The following is a 25,015-nucleotide window of genomic DNA, read 5'->3' on the forward strand; positions in this document are numbered from 1 at the left end:
GAGTGTAATATTGTACCACCAAGGGCGTCAAACACTGCACAATAATAATGGGTATGTGGTAGGGCTGAACCATTAATCGATTTGAAATGATGCAATTATCAAATCGCAAAGCCTGCAATTTTTATTTTTTTTATTTTTGTGTGTGTCAGTCATCCACACCAATTAGAAGTGCTGTGCTCTACATGTACCAGTCATTGTTAACCAATCAGAAGTGGCCCATGATAGAAGGTGATAGACAGATTGATCCAATCACCTGCCAAGTGTTTTTTAAATCCAATTTGGAGTTTGGTGAAACAAACCATCTGAGTCAGGTCAGTAATGCTCCATCACATGTTTCTATTACAGGGTGAATCTTAAACTGAAGCTTGACTTTAAAGCAACCCAACGGAAGTTTCATGTAAGTTTAGTTCTTTCACTCGTAGCTCGGGCTGCGGGGGTGCTAGAGACGGGAGCACGTTGATACGACCTTCCTAGCCGGAGTTATGGCCGTATTTTACAATAAACTTCCATTGGGTCGCTTAAAAACAAATATTGCAAATCGAATCGCAATATCTGTCAGAAAAATCGCAATTAGATTATTTCCCCAAATCGTGCAGCCCTAGTATGTGGCAGACGTTTTGTTTCAACAAAAAAGTTCCAGTTTTAATGCAACACTTATATTTGTTTGACACCTTATGGCACACATTAGTTTATAAATCGCATACATCTCCTCTGTTGGCCTATATTTTTCGAGGCCTCTCTTACAATGCCCTTGGATCTGAAACCTCTGGCTGGAGGCTTGTGTTGTGGGACGCCGTAAAGCGTCTTCTGTGTAACAATAGTCTTTGTCCCCATGACATAACAAGGACACTCTGCTCGGGGCCTAAAGCACATATTGTAATATATGCTTATCCACTAGACATTGGAATACATGAGTGGGCAGAACACTCCACAAGAGGGACTCTCTTTTTATCATCAGTACTTTAGCCTGCCTGCCATTGTTAGTCACTTAACAAAGTCAATTCAATTCTTTCTAAATACACACTGCACCTACATTTATTAAAGCAGCAGCTGTTTTTACAGATCTTTTTCATAAACTATTCTATTGACAATTAAATAATATGATGTTGCACTTCAGTCCCCTTGATTTGTTGATTTTACCATTAACAAGATGATATTGATGGTGATAATGTGAAATTAAGAAAATGGATAGTTGCAGCCTTAATTGTAAAATGGTTGTGTCTAAAATGCATCCCTGTATTACTGAGCTGCGACTTTGGTAGCTCAGGCATTCTACAAGATAGTTGTTTTTCACTGTTTATATTTTGTTTAATGAGTTCACAAAACATAAACAAAGGAAATCAGGGCAGCTAAATCCAACTTCTTAGTTAATCTCATTCATGAATCTAAGGGAAATCATAAACAAAACAGGGAAAGGGCATACCATAACCAAGCAGCTGGAGATCAATAACAATGGAACCTTATGTAAGGGACCAGCGGAAATAGCGGCTATTTTTAATAACTATTTAGTTAATTCTGTGAGGCTGACTATAAACAGTCCCCAAATTGGTCATATATACTCATCACCTATTGATAGTACACAGCCAGTCTTCTCCCTGACAGAGACTTCTGAATCCAAAGTTCATTCTATAATTTCTTCTTAAAAAAATTCCAAATCAAAAGACACTTTTGGACCGGATTCTCTGTTTCTAAAGAAACATGCTACCACTCTCACAGGGACAATTACTCAAATAATGAACACCTCTTTTAGGGAGGGAAAATTCCTGGACTGGAAGTCAGCCATTGTTGTGCCAGTCCACAAATCCGGGGACACAACTGATGCAAACAACTATAGGCCCATTAGTGTTTTACCTGTCATGTCTTATGGCACATTTCCACTGCAACGGGGTAGCCCCGTTTAAGCGTCCCTAAGCGTCCTCGCTCAGGCCTCGGGCTGCCTCGCTGGCCGTCCGAGGCCGTGGCGCATTTCCATTACAGTTTAGGACCTGGGGTAGCAACGCAGTGTAGGCTTTGTTGTTCCGTCGAGCTCCCGCTGGATTTTTTCATCCCCAATGAGATGTAGGAACGTCGTCACCTCCTCGGTCGACCACGGTGTGCTTTTCTTTGACGTTGCCATTTTTGTAGCTCCTCCGTTTACAAAAATGCTGTGTATAAAAATGCTGCAAGCTTGCTTCTAGATATATATGCGACGATGATCTCGTGCGCGATCTTGTGACGATTCTCTCTGACCAATCAGCAGTCGAGAGTGTTGTTGACAAGTTCAGCCCTGGCCCTGGCCTGATAGAACCACGATTTTATGGGGCCGGAAAAAGTACCCGCTAGCTGGTGCTATGCTATATGGAAAGGCCACCAAAAACTGGGGCTTAAACGGGGCTACCCGCTGCAGTGGAAATGCGCCATAAGATCTCTGAGAAATGTGTAGCTGAGCAATTGACTGGACATCTTCACAGTAGTCCTTTCACACTACACCATGCAATTCGGCTTCCGAGCCAATCATTCCACTGAGACCGCAAATTGTTTCCTTGTGGAAAATATCAAATCAAAAATGGACAAAGGGTTATTGGACATTGTTGGAGCAATCTTCTTAGATCTTAAGAAAGCTTTTGATACAGTCAATCATCAAGTACTCATTCACAAAATGTCTTATTTTAATTTCTCACCCAGTGCAATAGACTGGATGAGCTCCTATCTGTCAGATAGAGTTCAGTGTGTAAGGGTAAGTGGCGAGACATCACCACCCCTGAGGAATGAACTGGGTGTACCCCAATTCTATTCAGCCTCTATAGAAATGACTTGCCATCAGTAGTAGGGCTGTGCGATTATGGCAAAAATCATAATCACGATTATTTGGGTCAATAATTGATATCACGATTATTCATTGACCATTTATTGAACTTTAAAACAAATAATATTTTACCAATAAACAAGATCAACAAATATGTTGGAGCGCACTTCCAAAACCATACTAAACATATATTATTAATATGATAAATAAAAATAAATTAGACCAAAATAAATGAAATCAAATATGTTGCAGTGCACTGTCACAACCTACTGAAAACTCCTTAACATATAGCCAACATTTTGGTAAAACATATTCAACATATTCCACTCAGTTAAACGTTGAAGGCTGGCCAACCGTAACCAGAAGTAACAGGAAATAAATGTTGAACTACAATTTAAGACCAAATACAAATGTTTTGGCCACCATGGCAAATGCTGGTAGGGCTGCTCATGTCATCTGTTAAAGATTTTTTGCAAGAAACACCAGCCTGTTTACATGGTCTGGTTTCAGAGATGAGCGCAGGCAGGTGACGATATTAGGCTTGTTTGAGACAAGCAAGACCTGCGCAGACCTGCGCAGTTGCGATCAACGTCTTGCTAGTGCGTTGCATGATGGTTAGTCATTTTGTCCGACTTGCTCTGGAGGCCCGCCCACATGAGACTTTGAAATTTCGCGGGACAAAGACGCCCGCAGCCTTGAGAGCGAGGCGAGGCGAGTTGGCGCAGTTGCTCTCCACGGGCTGCAGAAGCGAAATGCTTGATGGGAAACGACTCGCTGGTATCTCGAGCTGAGCGCTCATTGGTGGTTTTTACCACGTGCTGGTGATGAAACTCTCCAATTGGCTGGCAAAATGTTGTTGTTGTTTTGTGTCAGTTTTACGTCGCCACATCCATTCCCATTTTTCATCATTGTTCTACAATGTTTATCATAATGAAATTAATATCTATATATTTTTATACTATACTGCTTACCGTTTTCATACTTTATATATCTTAGCATATTCATACACACTGTTCATGCTGCTCACAGGCTGATATCTAGTGTATTCATACCCCTCACTGTTTATTCATCATTCAATTCATTTTTATTCTGTAGGTTGTGTACATTACTTTTCACTTTACTGCTTGTTGCACCTGGTTAGAAGCTAAACTGCATTTCGTTGTCTCAGTACCTGTAATATGTGCAATAACAATAAAGTTGAATCTAATCTGGAGCAGGAACAAATGTATTTACTTAGTACATATCTGACATTAACGATTAAACACATGTGTGCATTCTTTATAAATGCAAACCGAGTCAAGCCGACTCCGGAGGTGGCGGTATGCACCTTAAAGTTGTTTGCAATCTGCCAAAAAACCGAGAGAAGAAGAAGAAGACGAAGCCGACTCCGAGCATGGACTCCGAGCTGTCCGACTTCAGGCGAGCTTTTTGAGACCTCCCCCGGCTGCGATCGGCTATTCTCGTCTACTTTCGAGGCGAGCCGCAACGCGTCTCAAACAAGCCTATTGCCAATTGTACTGAAGACCCTCAGCCACGCCCCGACACAGGGGTGACGCCGGCCAATCACAAAGCTTTGATGCGTTCAAGTGCATTATTCTGGCACAGGAAGATTATGTTACAGGACATTAACGATAAAACAGAATATTGTTGTTCTATTTTTAGACACATCTCGCGATCGACTGGTTGGGCAACCCTGGGCTAGACCATAGGTCTGTTGTGGTAGCAAAGTAGTCAGCTGAAGCCACATATCTCTCAACTTCCCCATGGCATTTGTCACATAGTGCAGGCAGCGCAGACCTGCTGAAATAATACCGAGACGGCATCGCGTAACGCTTGTCCAACGTGTTGACAAGTTGCTTAACCCTTAAAGACCTAGACGGAATTTTCGCCTGCCTGACTCCTGTATTTATTTGTTTCTCCTAACCTGTTCTAACCTTTTCTAGCAGTCAGCATCAAGTGCCTTACCTCATTTGATTCAGGAGAACCTCTAGTTCAAGTCTGGCTAATTTAAAGTCCAAATTTTACCATAACTTTGTGTGATAATGGCTGAATTTACCAGCACTTTTCAAAAACGCCAGTACAAATGTTGTGTTTACTCCGCCAGGAACATAGGAATTTTATTATTTACAAAGCTGCATTTAGATGTTTTAGGCTTTCAAATTAAATTTCATCTGCATATTATGTTCCCTGAGCAAATTACAGCTATTTATTACAATATTATCCTAGGCGTTTTTCAGTGAAAAACGCCTAGGATAATATTGTAATAATTAAAACGAAATGTATTTCCATATTTAAATGACTGATCATGTTTCTTCTGTCAAAAAAAGGTTGAGAGTAAAAAATTAAACCATAACAGATGACATTGCAACAAAAATAACTTGTTTCAGAGAAATATATTATCATTTGAACATTGAAATACAAACACAAACAGTGAAATAAATTCAAAGTGCAAATTAACAAAGTGCAAATTATATTGAAGCTATAAACAAAGTATTAGAAATATATAGAAAGAGCAAAGGAAATGTATCAAGATTCATCATGGTCTGGGTCGCTCAGATGTACAGCTCTGCTGATTGCCATGAACCTGTCTCTTGTCATGACAGAAGCAGGAAAGAGAACACTTAGGTGTGATCCCTTCCTCCAGTAGTCACTTACTTTTAGCAGTTTTAGAAGTGCCATGAACATCATAAGGCCGACATACATGAGGAATTTTACCGGCTTTCCAAAACAAACTTTTCCCCCTTAGCCTGCTCCTTTTCAGCATTTTTGTTTGTGTTCTTGCAGATGATATTTACAGCTTGGTTGTTAAAACAATTTCTAAATATTTGTGCAGGAGTATACTCCACACCAACAAAACCTTGGACTCCAGGGGCTCTTTTCGGGCAAAAGTGTGGTAGTTGTTGGGCAGTATCTGGCACCTCAGGTCCGTTCCAAACAGCTCCTGGCTCTTCTGGGGTCAGAGATGTTTTTTTCCCTTTCCCTCTTCCTCTCCCTTTCACTGTCAGGGGGGCTGCCATTGGTTTGGCCTTTTTTCTGGATGCTGCACCCTCCTGGCCGCATTCTTTTCCCTCTCGGTTTGAAGGAGGCCTACTGATGGGGACAGGGGCTTGTGCATCCCCTCTCTCATCCTCTGTACTAAAATAAAAGGGAGGAAAATATACAGATATAAATGTCTGAATTTATTTTATTTCCTTTATTTCTCCAGTGTCATCCTATCTATTTTCTAAACACAGTCTCAACTTTTGATTTGATTCACACTTGATCCCTCTGCTAACATTACTAGTTGATGGAATCAGTAACTGAATTGTAATGCAATGAATATAATAACATTAGACCTCATAACAAACAACCAAAGAGGGCAAGCGGAATAAATGAAAGGTATTGCTTGACGTTTTTTTACTGAAATAAATAGTAGCCTCTATTGATAGTGAATCTTGAGCTCAGGACTTCACTTTATGACACAATTACGGCAAATGGCCATCCATTATAAAAACTCTTAGGACTAATTATTTTCGGCGTTATACAGAAACAACAAGCGATAAATGCAACACAAACAATAAGAAATAAGCAAAGTTACTCACTTTTTATCTTCGAAGGGATCAATCCCGTGATCATACTCCTCTTCATCACGCCAGCTGTCAGCTTCAGAATCCACCGCTGCATCGCTAAGCGGTCCGCCAGACAAAATAAATGCTATGGCTTCTTCCGTAGTGTAACGCCGTTTTGACATGTTGGTTTGAATTTGTCTTGGGATATGTGTGTGTATGTGTATGTGTATGTGTGTGTGTGTATGTATGTATGTGTATTTGTGTGACTGTATCTAGATATCTCGTGTTGTATTTATTTCTCTTACGCTGGCAAAATTACACTTCTTTAGTATTACTCTCTCGTCTCTCTGTTTCTCTTTGTTTATCTCCCGCCGCCAAAAACATACACAGCAACCTATGTTGATTGGTCGAGAAGATGGTAGCATGGGCAGAGGTTTGCCTGGACCTTTACATTTTAAACCTATCCGGACACAGGGGGGTGGGACTTAGTCTAAAACCTTTGCTGTTTGGCTCAGACGGAGGGGCCGCGTGGGTCTCCTTGACGAATCAAGGCTGTAAAATGTGATGACGTTGCCCCGATCACGTCGGAGCCTCTGAATCCCGGAAAAGGACACAGTGATACCAGCGAAAAGCCTAGAATAGCCGCTTTACCTCACTTTTTAAATCAGATGGATAGGATTAGCGGTTAAAAAGTTATTAAGCATTTTAGAACGCTACCTCTTTGAAGCCGCGGGCGGCTCGCTCGGCCTTTAAGGGTTAAAGCCCTGGTTGCTAACAGTGCTAACTGGGCACATATCTTTAGTGATGTGAAATGTAATGACAAAGTACTTGCAAATAGTGGAAATAGTTTTACCCTTCTTTTTAACGAGTTGTTGCTCTTGTTCTGACATCTTCGCTCGCGCTGAACACTCACAACACCTGTCACTCCCACGTGGCCGAGTGGGCTTTTAGGGAGGGGCGAAAGCGCACCCAGCAAAATAATCGTATTTTGTCAATTATGCTGTTTTCATAATCGTCGCAAGCCATAATCGTAATCGCGATTAAAATACGATTAATTGCACAGCCCTAATCAGTAGGGTTGCAAAATTCCGGGAATTTTCGAAGATGGAAACTTTCCATGGGAATAAACTGGGAATTTTCCAAATTGAAGGTTGGCTCTTCATAGGGAACTTAAATATAGTTGGGGAAAGTATATTTGAGCATAATCTTGACAAAAATAAACAGATGCCATTCAAGTACACTTGAATATCCATGCCATTCCTCAATCACATGCACACTGCGCTTACTGCATGGCTTTTGAGACCACACCCCCTACAGGCACCTCCATCACATGCACAGATGATTTCTAGAAGTAATATTTCACTCAACATTCATGTTTTTGTTCTTCAATGAAACAAATGATTGTTCAATAAAATAATTAAAACTTGTTCTGTTCTACATACAAATAAATCTGTTGAAATGTTTTTTAATGAATTTTGCATGGATGTTTTCTTATGACAAAAAACAAAATGTGTATATTTATGCTTGGATATGATACAATTCGATTACATTACCCTCAACTCCAAGTTAGTTCCCATTATTCCCATATAAGGTTTCCAATATGGAATATTTCCAAAATTCCCCAGCTTAACTTCCCATGCAAATTTACCGGAAATGTTCCGCCCCTTTGCAACCCTAGCCATCAGTATGCACTGGATGGGAGGTGCAAATGTATGCTGATGACACTGTCATTTATGTCCATGCAAAAACCAAGGCCCAAGCTGCTGCCAAACTAATGGCGCGTTTCAACTGCAGGCCTCGCTCGGTTTGGTTAGGCCTTATTAGGCCCGGCTCACTTTAATGCTGCGCTTCCATTACAGTTTAGGAACTGGGGTAGTTACTATAGTAACGCAGTGTAGGCGGAGCCGTGACGTCATCTTCAATGAGAGCCCCAGAAAAACAACACAGCCGTTAGCTCTTAGCACTCAGAGCTCACAGCTCTTCTGTTGCGTGATACATTATATTCAGCAGAAGTCTCCACGTTTGCAGTCAACCAAAGTAGCTTGTAAGTATGCTAACGGACAGAAGAAACACACGACCACATCGCTCAGAGTTTGGCCTGGAGTACTGGGCCGTTTATTATAACTGCGCATGCTCATTAGCATCACCACGTTTCAGGCACATTCTGATGACGTCATACACATGAACTGAAACATGACTTTGTTATTATACAAATATGCTCAACACTCCCACTCAAAGACATGTTGATAACTCTCTACAGTGGTACACAGAATCCAAATAAACAAAACAAAAGCTTCTCTAGCAGTGTTCAATTTTTATACCTGTAATTTACATTACTCTCCAAACAAATACCCTTTGAACTTGTCAAATTGTGCCTTTGTCAACGGCTTGGTTAGGACATCAGCTACCATATCTGCAGTAGGACAATATGTAATAGATATCTTCCCCTCAGCATGTGCAGATCGTACAAAATGGTATTTGATGTCTACATGCTTGCTTCTCTGTCTGGATACAGGGTTTTTTGATAGAGCTATTGCTCCCTGGTTGTCCTCATATATCTTCACTGGTACATGTGGGCTATTATGGTCTACCCCTTTTAATAACTGTACAAGGTACATGCTCTCTTGAGTAGTAGCCGCTAATGCCATGTACTCGGCCTCACAGGTCGATAGCGCCACTGTTGGCTGCTTCCTGCTTTTCCAGGATATAACTGGACCATTTTCAGTTAAGCTGAAACAATATCCAGTTGTGCTTCTCCTATCATTTTGATCGGCTGCCCAATCAGCATCACTGTATCCCTCAAGCTTTAGGCTTTCCTCACTTTTCTTGTAATGTAGCTCTTGGTCTATTGTACCCTTTAGATACCTCAACAGTTGTTTTGCTGCAGCCCAATGTTGTTGTTTTGGTTCTGCTAAGTGTTGTGATAGTTTACTCACAATCCAGCTCAGATCAGGTCTAGTACATGTCATAATGTATATCAAGCTACCTACTATCTCTCTGTATCCTGTTGAATCGATAACTTCACCCTCAGTGTCAAAATGTAACTTTTGCTCGCATGGAGTTGACCTTGGTTTGCACTCTGACATGCCAAACCTCTCTAGCATCTTTGCTATGTGTCTCTTTTGGCTCATTTTGATCTCCCCCTCACTCTGTGTAAAGTCGATACCTAGGAAGTGTTTAAGTTCACCCAAATCTTTCATTTTAAACTTCCTCTTCAACATCTCTTTGACATCACTGAGTGAGCCGTTGTTATTGGCCGCTATACTGTAAGTAGGTCATCTACCCATATCAACAGAATAACTCTTTCTTTCTCAGACTCTTTTCTGTATACACAATGATCAGCATCATTTTGCACAAACCCATTCTCTGTAAGATGATCATGCAGTAACTTGTTCCAGTTTCGCCCGGATTGCTTTAAACCATACAATGACTTGTTAAGTTTGCACACTAAGTGTTCCCCTGTTTTGGATTCTGCCTCAAAACCTTCGGGCTGTTCCATATATAACTCGCAGTCTATTGGTGCATGGAGATAAGCTGTCTTCACATCCATTTGGTGTAGGATAAGATCCTCCTGTATAGCCACCTGCATCAATGTACGTACAGAAGTCATATTTGCTGTCGGTGAAAAAGTTTCCTTGTAATCAATTCCCTCTACTTGACTATAGCCTTTAGCTACATATCTGGCTTTAAAAATCTCAGATCCATCTGGGCTTTCCTTTACTGCATATACCCAACGACCTCCCACTGCTTGCTTGCCCTTTGGCAGTGTGGTCAGACTGAAGGTCTCATTCTCTGTTAAAGAGTTTATCTCCTCTCATCAGCCCACATTTTTGATTTCTTAGAGCCTACAGCCTGCATGTATGTTTTGGGTACGTCACAAGCAACCCTGTAGAAATAATCTACATTTTCACCTTCATCATTACAATCAGCCTTACACTGATACTCCATTAAATATTCTGGAGCGTTTCTTTGTCTAGTGGGATAGCGTCGTGCACTCTCTCCCTGTTCTCTTTGAGTACCATCTGTCTGGATCTGACTAGCCTCAATATTCTCCTCACTATAGGACTGTACACCCACATTAGGCTCTCTCTGCTTCTGGTTCACCATTTTTGTCCCTGTTGGTGTTGTGGGAATAGTTTCTCCATAAGTGTCAAAATCCATATTATGATTTGTCTGAGTCTGACTATCTGCACTACTCTTTGTGATACATTTTACCAGCCTATGTTTCAGGACTTTCCCTGTCTCAGGATAAAATACTTGGAATGCTGGGCTATATTTGTCGTATCCTACAAAAATACCCTTTGCACATCTAGAATCTAGCTTCTTCTTATCCTGTTTATACCCGTAGCATTCAGAGCCAAATATTTTCATGTTGGACAAGTTGGGTGTTTTGCCAGTAAAAACACGGTATGGTGTCTGCTCTAGACGCTTACAGTAACACCTGTTACGTATCTGTGCTGCTGTCTGTACAGCATATGTCCATAACTGCTTTGGGAGTTTACTCTCCAATAGCATGCATCGTGACATCTCAAATAAGGTCCTCCAACCTCTCTCAGCAGTACCGTTCTGGTGAGGTGACTATGGGGCACTTGTCTCGTGCCTTATCCCTTTCGTCCTAAGTAAAGTTTGAAACTTCATGCCCAGTAAATTCAGTACCGTTGTCAGATCTTATGCACTTATTGTGTCCATATGGAGCAGTATCCGCTATGAATCTTTCAGTAGCTTTTACTGTATCACTCTTTACTTTGATAAAGTAGGGAAAAATCATCCCACTATAATCATCAGTAAATGCTATTGCATATCTGTACCCGTCTTTATCTGCTGGTTCTATTGGACCACATAGGTCTGTATGTACTAGCTCTAGTACTGTCTTAGCTTTTGCATCTGCCTGCCTGTTTCTGCTTTGAGTAAATTTTCCCTGCGTACATGTTTCACAGTTATGGTTAGACATGTCATGTTTCCCTTTGATCGACATACCTTTAACCACTTTCTCAAGTTTAGACACATCCTCAAAATTACAATGACCAAGTATTCTATGCCATGTCTGGATGTCATGACAACCATTACAAACATCATCAGTATTTTTATCCTCTACTGTGCTAAGGTAATATAGCCTACCATACACATCCATTTTAAACTTAGTACCATTTTGATGAATCAGCCAATCATCACCGTCCTTGAAGCGGACCTCAGCTCCGCTGGCTGTCGCTGCTTTCACGGAGAAAATGTCCTGTGGAAAAGATGGGATGTAAAGCGCTCGTTTGAGCCTCGTTTTCACTTGCCGTCCCTCGCTGTCGAGCAGAACAACTTCGGCTTCTCCTCTCATCTTCGCCATCCCGGTCGTTTTCGTTCCATCTGCCAGCTCTATCACATGGTCCTCGGGTCTAAAGCTCTTATCGATTGTCTTAAACTTTGCCGGGTCATTAATCATGTGTGTCGTGGCACCACAGTCGACCATAAGACCTCTCTTATTTCCTACTTGATTTTGACAGTCACTTATTTTGAAAAAGAATGATGCACCGGTATCATCCTCCGTGTCTCCGTCTGCCTTCTTCACCTGATCACGGCCCAGCCCTCTGCCTCTGCCTCGGCCTCGCCCCCTTCCTCGGTGTGGCGTGTCCCACCGTCGCTCCTCTCGCCTCGCTTGGATCTCGTTAGGGCATGTCCTAGCCATATGCCCCATCTTTCCGCATGTGTAGCATTCATTGTCGTCTAAGTCCATCTTCTTCCCTCTTCCACGTCCTCGTGTCCTCGCCCCGCTAGTCCTCATAACGCCATCCTCGTCCGCATTCATGTCACTCGTCCTATATTTGTCAGTGCTCTCATAGCTCCGCAGTTTAGCTTTGAACTCACCGAAAGTTAGACGGTCGTTGGTTTGAGTGACGTGCACGACAAACGGGTTGAATGAGTCCGGTAACCCCTTCACTACCATGGCAATCTGCAACCCGTCAATGATATTTTCTTCGGCCCTTCTCAAAGACGTGAATATAGTCTCCGCTCGAATAATATAATCAGTAACAGTCTCGTTGCTTGCTTTGTGGAGAGAAGAGAGTTCACAGTACAGGCTCACGACTCGTGGTTTGTCCTTTCCTGCGTAGTGCTCTCGGAGTATTGCCAACGCGTTTCTTCCATCTCGTTTCGCGTCTCTCATGAGTGATAAACTCTTATTCTAGACACTGCACTAATTCAGCATATGCCTCTGCATTCTTTGTTGCGTCTTCTTCAAGTGCTTGTTCGTCGTTGTAGTCTATCGCTGGCTCTTCCAGGATAACTTCACTGAGGCCGCGCAGTTCCATGTGCGCCAAAAACCTCGTCTCCCATAACTCAAAGTTTTTCTCGTCACCGTCGAATAACAACTTAAACCACCTTTGGCCTCCTTGACTGGGCCCATAACCTGTTGCGTGAGACATTATATTCAGCAGAAGTCTCCACGTTTGCAGTCAACCAAAGTAGCTTGTAAGTATGCTAACAGACAGAAGAAACACACGACCACATCGCTCAGAGTTTGGCCTGGAGTACTGGGCCGTTTATTATAACTGCGCATGCTCATTAGCATCACCAGTACTCCAGGCCAAACTCTGAGCGATGTGGTCGTGTGTTTCTTCTGTCCGTTAGCATACTTACAAGCTACTTTGGTTGACTGCAAACGTGGAGACTTCTGCTGAATATAATGTCTCACGCAACATCTTCATATCTGTTCAGACAAAAGTTAAACAAGTACAAACCACAGACTGCCTGTGTCATGGCGAATACAGTCGCTGGTTTATTTATGTCTGTATAGTAGGGATGTGCATCTCCATCACTGAGGCCGATGCGATGCGCATCTCGATACGTTGCCACGATACGATACATTAACGATACATTTGAAACACTAGGCGATGCGATACGATACGATTCACCCCTGTTGCGATACAGTTCGATACGATTTGATTCAACATTATGCGATTTGGTGCGATACGATGCGATTCAACACGATGCAAAAATAATGATACTTCAATATGGTACGACAGAGGATTTTTGTTTTATTCCTTATATGCAGCAAATCATACATTAACAAAAAAGTGCTTTACATATTTGGTACTGCACATCCCATCATGCCGTTTATTTTGTTGCCTTTAAAAGCTTTCCAGAGTACAATTCTATAACACCTCACAGTCCACATCCAACAATGTAAGGATGCATTTCTCATGATTAACAATGTGAAAATAACAGCTACCATAGTGCAATGCCCATACAGCTGCCAGCCTGATGTGCTTAACACTCATTCATAGGCTAACTCACCAGTGAGCAGAAAGCAGTGGGTTCTATATGAACAATAAAGAATACAAATAACCTTTCACAAACAGGTATTTCATAACTGCTTACAGTAAGGAAGACATTTACATTATTATTGGCCGTCACAGGCTGCTGTAAACTAAACACCACTCTCTCTGACAGAACACCTCACTGAGTGATTTAACTCGTATGTCTAACTTTCATGTTTCTCTTTTCAGCCGCAGACCCCATGTCGCCTCTTTATGTGCGTCGCTAAGTTCCTCGTACTACTTGTGTACTTTAAAGCGGCTCGGAATCGTTAACAATTTGCGAGCGATTTTTCAAGTTGACCGTCTGTAGTATATAGTGCCGCGCACATATACCATCAGGACGTTACTGATGGGGTGCGGCTGCGGAGTGATACTGTGTGTATGCAAGCCCGCATCTAGGACGGATCTATGTATCATGGCTGTAGACCTGTTAAGTAATAAAGATACCTCATACAAAGGTCTACGGATACCTTATTACTCTCCATGACCTGCGGTCAACTATGTAGCATAAAGGACTATTACACCGTCTTTCTTGAACAATCCGAAGTGTTGCCAAACGTTTGATTTGTAGGTATTTTTCGGTGCGCTGTGTTTCTCTTTCCCCTCAACTTCCGTGTGTGTTGATAACTGAGACTCTCGGCCTCCGTAGTGGCGAAGCAAATATCAAAGATCGTCTCTGCTGAGCGTTGACAAGATGAGGGAATTTTATATGATGAATCGGTTTTTTACCGATGCAAAGACGCTACGCAATCGATGCATCGCGAGTTCAGCCCGGTTCAACCCAAACTGTAGCCGATGTGCACTCTTTCAACCGGTGCACTCGCATCTTGAACGTTTATGCCGGTGCACCGATGCGAATCGGTGAATCTTAACATCTCTACTGTATAGGCCGTTGTTGTGAGTGTGGACGGTCGGAGCATATATAACGTTAGCTTAGCCAAGCTCCATTTAGAAAACACGCATTTTAAAAGGGTTTTTCGCCTGCCGTCTGTCTGCAGACTTGTCAAAGCATTAATTCATGGTTTTTACTAACCGGTATCAGTATGTTGTTTCTTCGGCATTATTTTGAAAAGTGTATTACAATTAAATCACGGTCAAATATGTTCATCTTGTTGTAGTTGTAGCCCCCTTGCCAGCGATTCTCTCTCTAGTTTAGCATACTCAGCCCGACTCAGCCTGGTTGTTCCTGGCCCTAGAACCACGATTTTATGGGGCCAGAAAAACTGTGAATTAGGACCCGCTAGCCGGTACTAGGCCAAGTGGAAACGCAACCAAAAATGGGCCCCGCACGGCTCGGCACGCTTAAAGCGAGCTACCCGCTGCAGTGGAAACGCGCCATAGGTGATGCAATGGTACATCTACATCAGTGTTTCTCAAACTTTTTCATACCAAGGACCACTTAACCAATTAAAAAACACTTGCGGACCACCTAACTCCACAAATATCCAAAAACACATCGTTTTTCTAGAACAGATTATAAATCGCCTGAAAATGGTACAAACAAGTTGCAACATGTGTAATGAAGTTGTTGCGCTGGGCTATATCATGCAATCGAAAGTGAAACTTAACCTCGCTCCATTGCGGAGATATTCCCGCGAGAGTGCGGAAAACTTAAATAGATTAATTTATTTCAAATGTGAAATTTTACCAATATACTCACGGACCACTAGGGGGCGCTCACGAACCACCAGTGGTCCGCGGACCACACTTTGAGAAGCACTGATCTACATCAATGGCTTACTGACTCACAGCTATATCTAACCGTTAAGAAGACAGTCTGTATGTATGTAAGGCTAACACTGTATCACACTGTGAACCCAAAGTCTATGTGTCAAACTTTAGATATATAAGGAAGTGTTTGACAACACCTGTCAGTGTTTCCCCTAGGGTGGAGTCGCAGCGGTGCTAAGGCACGTGGGCCCACATTTTTTAGTGTGTGTGCATGCGAAGTGCGCCCCGCCAATTTGTTTCTATGTGTCTGCCAGCACAAGAAAGGCTCTTGAGGCCTAGTACCAGGGCCGGTTCTAGCCAATTTGCTGCCCTAGACAAGATTTTAGGCGAGATTTTATATATAAAGTAGGGCTGTCAAACGATTAACATTTTTAATCACATTAATCACAGCTTAAAAAATAATTAATCATGATTAATCACCATTCGAACTATGTCCAAAATATGCCATTTATTTATGTATATTGTTGTGGGAATGGAAAGATAAATGAAAGAAGGCGCATATATCCATTTAACATACAGTAGGCTATGTATGTTTATTATAACATTTTTCTGCGTGTCAAAATGAAAGACAGCCCACACACCTATCAATCATCAAACCGTGGGGTCTATTCATTACGTGTTGATTTCTATCAACGGGGAGTACTTCAGGAAAGTCGACGGGGGGGGGGGCTAGTGGAGTACTTCTTGACCACAGAGCGTGAACGTTGTGATCAGCTGTTTTAGCGCAGTTCTCCAGTGAAGGGGAGGAGTCTCCCTCCGCAGCCGGTTGGCGTAGTTTTGGCACAATTCCGTTGTACAGACCGACGTTAACAGCAGCCCTGTCTGTGCACACGGAGACCGACTCTTTCGTCCGGTGATCTAACCGCCTTCTGGAAAAGCTTCACAAGTACGTCGGTACGCAAATGCGCTTTGTGACACAAGTGACGGTACGCATTTCAGATTACGCACATAACCTGCGTACCAGTTATGTGTTACCTGTACTACAGCAAAAGTATTCTCCGTCAGGACTTCCTGCAACAACACCACGCCGTTATCTTGATTCTGATTGGCCAGAAGACATTATCAAAGATGTTCTATTGAGAAGACGATCACTACGTGACAAAAGTTTTCAAAACCGTTTCTGGTCTTCGGTATTTCCAGACAAGTGGCTACTGAAATCAATCTTACTAACTGCTGTCTGTGCAATTTACTCCGCGCTAGTTGGCGGACTTTATTTTGCTTACTTTAACATCATTTTTTATGGTGGGGCTAAGCAATTTCTTGGTATGGGTGTAGCCTACCCCAGCCATACCCTGGCGTTGCCACTGGTGGGATGTATGGGGCGGGCCATTCTGCACATGCGTTAAATATTTTAACGCAATTAATTCAAAAAATTAATTACCGCCGTTAACGCGATGATTTTGACAGCATTAATATAAAGAATAAATGAAAAATCTCTACAAAAGACAAATACACTACAAAAACAGAAACGTATTGACATAGGTAATATACGTCAACAACTCAACATGGCTTCAAATGTATTCAGTATTATATGAACATGTTTTAATTGGGGGGTGGACGTCACATCCTCTAGGGGGGTCCGTGGGTATGGCCCCCCCCGGGAAGATTTTTTAACATTTTAAAGTAAAATGCTTCAAACTGGTGCACTTTGAGCACACAATTACTAGAGACCTGATCTAGGGGGTACAACTCTAAAACACCCATATGAAAAAGATCGGTTTACATTTTAATAATCAAATAAGTATATGAACATAACCAATAACCTTCCATAGCCAATAACAAATAAATGTAACTTATTTTATTTTTGTTGTTCATTTATATCTTATTGTACCTAGTTAACATTTATTAATTTATGCATATTTTTGTATCTCTCCAACTTGAAACGATATTTTTGGTTTACTGTCCTATAGTATACATTGGAATGATTTCAAACCTGTTTTTATTTATCCTAATAATTATAAAGGAGTGCCTTGGAAATATGTGTTTACATAATTTGTAAACACATATTTGTTTGAGATAACTTGGACTAAAATTAACTATCTAAACACTCAGAGTCCTTTACCTCACTGAGCCTCTCAGTCTGACAGGACAGCTCTCCTCCACCCTGGTTGTAGAACCATCTACTTATTATATCCGTTAGCGCAGCTAGCACGAGATTCTAATAACAACAGCGCCGGTACCGGTGCACCCTCTCTCACTCTCCCTCGCTCGCTCTCTTGCTCGCATTTTGGCTGTGAGCTGCGGGCGCCTGATAAGCCAACATCCCCCACTTTCATCACTTACAGCGCCCATCGTACAGGGCAAATGAAAAGTGTAACCGGGGTGAAAAGGGTGTTATATTTACTTAATTATGAATGTTGTTACATCAAGGCCAACAATTAGGATGAGCGCCAACAGTCAAAAATGTGTTTTCCCCTCCCAGAGCTACCAGCGCAGCGACCCCCAGATCTGGCGCCCCAAATATGCCACAAATCGCCCCTGCCAGTACATACAGTACTATACGCCGCTATTTGTATATAGGGGAAACACTGCCTGTAGCAAAAGTCTATATGACTGCCATGATCATTCCCCACCTACTGTAACATACTGTATGACCAGCTGGACCCAGGTGAATAGCACAACATTAAGGCCTATCCTATCACTTCACAAACAAGCTCTCAAAGTTTCCTTTGGTAAACACTGTTTCTCTGTGAGGGCATCAACACTTTGGAACACAATACCAATAAGGAATAACACCTCCTATCATACATCTAACCACTATCTTAAGAACTGGCTTTTAAGCAATCAAAAATGTGAACACTTTTAACTGTATCATAGTATGATAGTATTTCATCTGCTTGCATGTTTGTCTGTTCCTATTTATTGTTGTGCTGTTGTTGTCTGTTACTGTGTGTATTTTTTTTATGATGTTTTTATTTATTTTTCTAGTCTTGTTATGGTTATTATAAAATCTTGCCAAAAGGACAACAGTTGAAAATTAGCCTGCTGGCACGTTTACAGCAATGTAGATCAATGTGCACTGTCCTTTGAATAAATAAACAAACACACAAACAAACAAAATACAGTATCTGAGTGACGGCTCAAACTTTCATCAAACAGCCACTGTTATTTCTGTACTCTTTCTCTCCTTCATTTTCTAAACTTCTGTAGTTCAACAGTAAGTTTACGCTTCATTTGATGTTTATGGATTTTGTGTGATTATCTTACAGAATGTCCTACTTTTGTTTATCTTCATCTGTGGCTGTTTTTCAGTAGGTTTCCTGAAAACAGCATGACCTGGGGCCTGTACTACGAAGCTGGTTCAACCTAACCTGGATATGTTTGAGTTAGCCGGTTGGCCTAATCCAAAACATACGCGCTCTCGCTAAACGGTACTACGACGCGGGTTATCAAGTGGATCACTCAAGCCAGTCGTGTCCTATCTAGTTAGGTGCGCGTTCACATGAAAGGGGTGGTATTTGGAGCATTCGACCAATCACAAACATGGAGAAGCGTACTGACAGCGCTGCGTCATACTTCCTGAATGAAAAGTCAACTATAATATTAGACATATGAAGAAGTTAAACTTTAAACATCCATGACTTAAACACTTTATCCAGGATAAAAGCCACATAGCTGCACCTGCAAGGTGAATACAGCTGGCAAAAGAAAAAGTGTTTGAATGCGTACATTAACAGGTTTATGATATCACTGCCCCGTCTAAAACACGATCTGACTTTAATTACATTTGTCTCGAGTGTTTCGTCAACTTCATGTGTTGCTTAAAATAATACTTCTGCATACAGTATGTGACACTGTGAGTGTTGCACGGCCAGATACGGCTCAGCTGACTCAGATAAGAAAATATATGATACATTATGATGTGATATGCCGCGGACTGTACTTAATGTTACTCTGATCCGGTTACTTATGTTGTGGCAGATATTTAAGTAAGCTTTCTTAACGCTAATGTTATAATAGTCAGATTGCTCTGAAGATGGGAGGTGATATTCTATTCATTTTCACGTTCACACAGTCGGTGATTTTTGCCGGCCGTCTTTCCTGCAACGGCAGCTTTTCTGTATTTCCTTTCTCCTGTAATATGACTTGATCGCTTTAAACTCCGCACACTGAGCTCTGATTGGTCAGCAGGCGGTGCTTTCACTGAGTTGAGCTCTTAGCCTGCAACCTAACCTGCTCCCGACCAGGTTAGCCGCTAAGCATAAGTTACCATGGAGATCTAGCCTGCTAAAAAGAGAACCAGCTTCGTAGGACCGGAAAGCCGGAGTTTTCCCTGAATTTAGCTCGCTAAGCGAAAATCCTGCTTCGTAGTATACCCCCCAGGTTTTCAAGTACCTATATATTTTTGAAACAACCAAAACACTGTTATTTCTCTTCAAGGGATGAGGAGAAAAAACCCTTTTGAGCGCTCACCTAATAATTGTTGGCATCTGTGTTTGGGTTTCAGTCGTGGCAGCAGGTTTAATTTGGATATGAAAACTTTTGTTCATACAAGCCTTTCATCTGTGGTCATTGTATCCATTTACTTGCAGCTGGCACATATGAGACACATTCACTGTTGTCAGAACTTTTGGAATCTTTGGAACTTCTCCATAGCTTGGGGTCAGTTTCTGTGTCTTCATGAGGAGGTTTTTACAAAAACATCAAGAGCAGTTTAGAACAAATACATGTATTTGAGTATTAATATGATTCAGTCGCCATGTTTCCATGAATCTTTTGTGAAATGGATTTCAAAAGGGTCTGTAGTTGCTTATTTTGTGGGGCATTATTTTCTTGAGTAACTCTTTTGGGTTAACTTTAAAAAACGTGTTTTTTCTAGCTGGTGTGCTACAAATATAATGCATTTATATTATATATTCATAGTGTCTATTCATCTGCCATCTATTCATTCAGACAAACATTTACAGGTTAGGGTAAAAGCTCACAATTGTTTTGGGTCAAGCTTATCTTTATTTACAGATTCCAGATTCAATGCGTTTTTATTTAGCCCGTCACTATGGATGCATCAGACCAAAGTTTCACTCACGTTAAGTGACATTACACACTGATTTGTAATCCAATTATCATTCAGTCCATTGACGGTACCTTCAAAATAAACACATTTATACACATAATTCAATTGTTACTTTCAGATAGAAACTTTAGTTTTTTCCTCAGCATGAAATATGGCCATGTACCCCTAAATGTTCCTTCGGATTGCTTCTAATATCTCTAAAACTCCACTTACTGTAAGAAGCATTGTGTATTTGATCACTTAGTGCTTTAGGGACCAACTTTGAAAAGGGTTAGGGCCTAGGCTAGATCTGACAAAGCTCCAAACCAAACAATCACATTCATTTGTAATGAATTAAAACAACTTCAATCTTTATGAATCTGCGTAACCCCTGCACAGAAGAAATCAATTTAAACTTTACATCTAGAAACATAAACTTAGTTTGCTCGATGAGAATCAATTGTATAGAGACTTCAGCTACAGTCACTCACTCTCCCTCCTAACGTTAGACAGTGACTGTCAGCGCCGCAGTGGATGCAGTCTCTGGGGGATCACTAATTATGACAACGCTATGGGTGCAGATCATGCTCCAATTACTATTTCTGATGGCTCTATTTTTCAGCAGAATCTAATAGGCATCTCTAGCACAAGCAATGAAATCAGGTCTCAAAGTATTTTTTTAACAAAGTTTTTGCAGTTTTTTGTTTGAAACTGTGAATCCCTCAATTGTTGAGCAAGAGCTTTTACATTTGTTAGGTCTGATATTATACAACTTTTTGAGACCACACACATGTTGTGTCTGCAGAAGCCTGCTCCCGCCCCCACATAATCCTCTTTGATCGGGGAGAACAGAGAGAGACCCACAACAATCCCCAAAAACTGGGTTTCCTTTACCAATTTTCTCAATGACTGAAGATATCATCGGCCTCATGAGGAGGAAGTTCGACACGACGGGATGTGGAATGTTGTTGCTTGTAAATATGTGCCCAGATGCACACTCCCACATTGAATCATTTGCTTCTCTTCATATGTAACTTAGTGTTCAAAATAAACCCTGCTCGATACCCAGCAGGCTCACTCCTACAAGGATGAGTTCTGGTCACTAGTCTTATGACAAATGTGTCTTTAGAATTGCTTTTCAAAAACTGAAAGTTTGTGGTGAAAGTGACATTTAGACAGTATTTATTTAAGCAAAGTTTGTGCAGGGATTATGTGTAAAAAACATTTAAAATAAAAATATATGCGCTTATAGGATGATAAAAGAAAAAGTACACTGCAAGGCATTACAAATTTTAAGTAATATCAATACAAATAAATTAAATATCCAGCTATATCGGTTCCATGTAGCATGTACCATAACCATTGTCGCATTTTCCTTCACAACAAGACGGTACAATTTATAACATAACCATTTTCAAACTACAGCTTCTTAAACCAATGTTATTTATGCTTTCTTGTGTTAATCTGCATCTGCAGTGTGCATCTTTTAGAACAAGAGACCTTCAAGGAAATACAATGAAAAACTACAACATTAAGCACAGTTTAAGCTACATATGAAGTGAGACAAATGTCATTTTTAGCTTTGTTTCACAACAACACAGTGGAACCCTTAACGCCTCCTTGTCTGCCTCTTTTGACTGCTGGGAGTCAAATGAGGCAGACATGGAGGCGTTCTGTTGGGTCTCCAACTCCAACGTACTGTTCTGTTTCCTGCTGAAGCCGTACGAGGGTCAAACACGTTGACTGATCATCACCCTTTAATCTTTGATGTGTTTGTGCTTGAACGATAAAACTCTTTCGTACCGTCGGTGTAGGATCAGATCAAGGATGGAATCCAAACTGGTTTCATCCAGGATCTGAACTGATTCCCACGCGTGCTGTAGACATGCTTCGGACCGGTGTGATGGAGTGAGGAATGGATTGTGTCTAGACTGCTGGGTTTGTTTGTGTGAGCTGATCATTTAGAGAAAGGGTAATGGCGCCCTCTGTTGTTCTAGAACAGACACTGTTGGGGTTCATAAAGATACAAATGGAAAGTGCTGACAACTCATTGAGGTCATCTCATGTATCTTTTACTCCATAGACTCCTCCAGTTACAACATAAATGTACTTTATATTTTATTATCTTTCTGTGATTTGTTGTGTTATCCGACAGACATTGGCTCAGTCAGTAGGGGCTTGGACTGGTTCAAGTCCCATAGCAGACTTAAAACATGGAGTGTAGACCGCTACTTGAAGAGGTCACAGGTCACCTCCTGGACCCTGCCGTGGTTTCCTTGAGCACCCCCCCACTCCCCATTGCTCTGCATTGCTGTAGCTGCCCACTGCTCCTAGTACTAGGATGGGTTAAAATCAGAGACCAAATGTCATGTGCATGTATGTGTGACAAATCAAGAGGGTTTCATCCTCCGATTCGATCATCCCATTTCTCTTCTGAAGATTATCTCTTGGCCTTTTACAGATTTGATTAGAAAGACAGGAAAGGGGATGGTATGAAGTAGGGATGGGAATTTGAAAGCAAATATATATTCGATTATTCGACCCATAAAAAAACGGTTAACCGAAATGTACATATCCTAGAAAAAAAAAAAAATAGAATTTTGAAAAATAAATAAATACATGTTCAAATAAGTATAGAAACCAAGTCGAATTTGTCAAATGTATTGAACTGGTGATCACAGTTTGAACAGTTGACAGCTATAGGCCTAAAGCTTTCAGGCTTAAAACATAACTTGGTTTTTAAATGAAAGAGGGATCATACAGGAACAACCGAACGGGTTAGGGTAACGTAACACTATTACAACAGAGATCAACAACCTATAACATGGCCTATGCACAGAATGCAGCTATTCAATACTCATTCTTGTTTAAGAATATGAGCATGTCTACTCAGGGGAGAGGCGGGTGCGGAGGCGATTCACAATCAGGCCAGCTGTAGAGAAGACCCTCTCATCTGAAATTTGGGCATAAGATGAGGTTTGAGTCTGCGTGTAGGGAGGGGCAGCAGCCATATCATTAGCTAGAACTAGCTAGATCTAATGGATTTGGACATAAACGCGAATGAAGTATAACTGGACACGAGAGAGAGATCAGCACCTGCAGCTCTGCCCGCTGTGAGGGACCGGTGAGCGGAGCAAAACACACCTTTAGACCTAACACACTTAGCTATGGCACTGTCGTATACATTGAATTATTCCATTTGATCATATGTAATCAACTTAGGCACCCCTCCCAAAAAAATTAAATAAATAATAATAATTACAATAGAAATATTCAAAACTCATATTCGAATACCTGAATAATTTCGATTAATCGTTCCCATTCCTAGTATGAAGCGAAGGGCCGCTGTTCAGATTGAACCTATGGCTGCTTCTGTAAGGGCTCAGCCTTAATACAAAAAAACTGCCCTAAAAGGTGAGCTACCGTGGCTCCACATTCATCACATTTATGTTTCAATTCTCAAAAGATTACAGCGTAATGAAAAGTTACAAGAGGGAACATCGTCTTTCCATGAATCACTGCAGTTTTTGAGACTGATGCTTTCATGCTGGATGGTGATTAACGCAGCGATTTACAGAGAGACATTGACACAAGGCAAAACCAGACTAACAGAATGAAAACAACATTAAATCATTAGAAACATTCATTTAAAAACAAGCCAATACAAGTATTGAGGAGATTAAAAGGGATTCTGTGCTGCTGTTCACAGAGGAAACATATTTCCAACTCACGTCTTTCAGTCTCTAATAGCTGAATTGTACTCTCAGAAAGTCCCACAGGACAAAAGGTGCACCTCAAACTGTTCGAAAACTGCCGGCCCGTTGAGTCACCACTACAATTTTTCTTGCACATCATGTTTGGAGTGCTAAAGATGTCTTTTATACCTGAAATATATTATATTATAATATATATATTAATATTTATATACCTGTCTGAGTCCCTCACCCTGTTCCAGTCCCGCCTCAAAACCCACCTCTTCAACTCTGTATCCATAAGCCCCACCCCCTCTCAACCAACTTCCTCCTGACTGCTTTTCTGTTTTGTTTTGTTTCTTTGTTTCTTTTTGGCTTTGTTTTTGTTTTGTTTGTCTACCCTCCCTCCCAAGTGTAAAGCGTCTTTGGGTTCAAGAAAAGCGCTATAGAAATAAAATGTATTATTATTATTATTATTATTATTATAATATCTGTAATTGTATTGGCAGCCATGTATTAAATTAGTGTCTTCTGACAACTTGGAGGACTTTTATCTGTGCAAATACTTGATGTCTCAACATAGTCGTGTTTTCCAGAATGATGACTTCCTTTTTTAAATGTGACCAGACACATTCAGACAGTTCTACTGCTCACAGAACTGTGATGGGATGTCGTCCAGCACAGAGTGTACTTTGAGTTTCCAAATCCCCCGCACATGCCCAACAGCCCATAGCACACCGACACAGATCAGAGCATGCTGCTCTTTTGATATTTTTTTACCACTATAGAGCTGCAACTACTGATTGTTTTCATCCTCGATGATCTAATATTCCACAAACAGTCACACATTAGCCATCACACGTTTTAAGAGTACATATGATGACCTCCATCTGTGGTTGTTCTTTCGATCAATGGTATAGAAAAACATTTAATTATTCAATTTCTTTAATGACAAAAAACTG

The 25,015-nt window shown here is 41.2% G+C and overlaps 1 protein-coding gene and 1 long non-coding RNA gene across 3 annotated transcripts in view; one reads left to right on the forward strand and one right to left on the reverse strand.

Moving 5' to 3' along the window:
- Positions 1-25,015, forward strand: part of LOC117560189 (ADP-ribosylation factor-like protein 15) — a 117,477-nt gene that overhangs the window by 12,600 nt on the left and 79,862 nt on the right. The window lies entirely within an intron of this gene.
- LOC117560226 lies at positions 5,511-6,886 on the reverse strand. The gene is made up of 2 exons (XR_004571134.1): positions 6,367-6,886; positions 5,511-5,920 (listed from the first exon to the last, which is right to left on the reverse strand). It is a non-coding gene; the product is annotated as an uncharacterized LOC117560226 (long non-coding RNA).

This window comes from Gymnodraco acuticeps, unplaced genomic scaffold (genome assembly GCF_902827175.1).
Source record: "Gymnodraco acuticeps unplaced genomic scaffold, fGymAcu1.1, whole genome shotgun sequence".
In the NCBI taxonomy this organism is placed as follows: domain Eukaryota; kingdom Metazoa; phylum Chordata; class Actinopteri; order Perciformes; family Bathydraconidae; genus Gymnodraco; species Gymnodraco acuticeps.